Source organism: Petaurus breviceps, unplaced genomic scaffold (genome assembly GCF_028583685.1).
Source record: "Petaurus breviceps papuanus isolate PSGF00001 unplaced genomic scaffold, PetGlider_PUasm1.0 140, whole genome shotgun sequence".
Classification (NCBI taxonomy): Eukaryota; Metazoa; Chordata; class Mammalia; order Diprotodontia; family Petauridae; genus Petaurus; species Petaurus breviceps.
The window spans coordinates 26,303,934-26,305,662 of NW_027185698.1; positions in this window are offsets into that span (position 1 = coordinate 26,303,934).

Consider the following 1,729-nt stretch of genomic DNA (forward strand, 5'->3'; position numbering starts at 1 on the left):
ACACACACACACACACACACACACACACACACACACACACACACACACAAGCTAGCTGTGTAACCTTGGGCAGGTTACTTAACCCCAATTACCTTCCAAAAAGGCAAAAAAAAAAAAAAGAAGAAGAATCAGCTTAATTTTCTGTTTGTCCTGTTCATAACTTGGTTGCACATATTAGTTTGCTTGTTGCCTCCCATTAGATTGTGAGTCCCTTGAGGGCAGGGGTATATCTAATGCTTAACACGGTACCTGACCCACAGTAGACACTTAAATGCTTTAAATGACTAATTTAGTGGAAAGAGCACTGTATTTAAAGTCACAAGACCATCATTCAAATCCTAGCTCTGGAGCACATAAAAGTTTAGTGATTTTCTCAAGGTCACACAGGTAAAGAAGGTAGAGCCAAGATTATAGCCAAGGTCAATCGAGTACAAATTTGGCAATCTTTCCCCTGCACCACCCTAGCTTTCAAACTTCTTTTTGGTCTGTCATAGATCCTTTAAATTCTGCTGTACCAACTCTCTATAGTCCTGCACAAACTCATCATTTTTTCTCTCTTTGGCCTTCCTTCAGTATTCACTCGGCAAACATTTGTTAAATGCACTCTTTGTACAAAGTCCTCCTAAGGGAGATACAAAAATGAATAACACTCAGTCCTCACTCTCAAATGATTTCCCTCATTGTATCAATGGCACCCCATTCTCTGTCCCTCAGTCTCAGATCTAGCTCCTCTTTGCTTCCCCTCCCTTCTGTCCCAGTTCCAATCCTGCCATTCCCCAAACCTCCCTGAGTCATTTAGCCAATGTCTTTCAATACTTGAAGGATTGTCAATGGCAAGTGGGATTAGATTTGTTCCGGTTGGCCCCAGCAGGCAGAAGCAAAATGAGCTCCTTCAGGAAGCTGCAGAGTTGACTTTATGTGAAAGAAAGGTATGTATGTATGTATGTGTGTACACATATACACAAACATATATGTACAAATATTTACAGCGATTTATATAGCTGCACATGCATGTTGTGTGTACATACATATTTACATGTGTATGTATAGATACATACATGTATGTGCGTTTAATTTGGTAGAAGTATTATGTTTCAGAACCTCAGCCAAATGCTGGAGGACCTTTTTGTGGGATATGTTGAAGAGGGGATTCCATTTGTTTACAGGTCAAACTAAATGTATCTTTAGGTCTCTTCCATCTCTGAAATTCTGTTCTACATCTCTCACATTTAGTCCTTCCTTTCTACTCCCCTTTGGGCTGTACTAGGTCAAGCTCTCATCATTCTGACTATTATAATAGCCTCCTAATTGAGCTATTTGTGAAAACAAGAAAAATCCTTTTTTTGTTATGATGAACTCTACACACATTTTTATACGAATTCTCCTTTTCATGTATCGGGTTCTCACAGAATATCTGTAGAGTCAGTCTCTTCTGACTGGAATTTTTTTTTAAGACAAACATAACCCAATTCATGTTATTTCTTGATTTTAGATCAAAATCTCTGACCATCCATTATAATCTCCCTATTTACATACAGTTACACACTGAGCAATTTTGACAACCCTCACATATTCTGAGCAAATGTCTACATAGGAACTAAAATATCTTATTTACATTTTTAAATGAGCATTTCCCTGAAATTGACACACCTTTTGTCCCAGATGCATTCTAGATAGTCCTGACAATTTGCACTGTAATCTCTGAAATTTCTTGGAAACAGTTAGTACA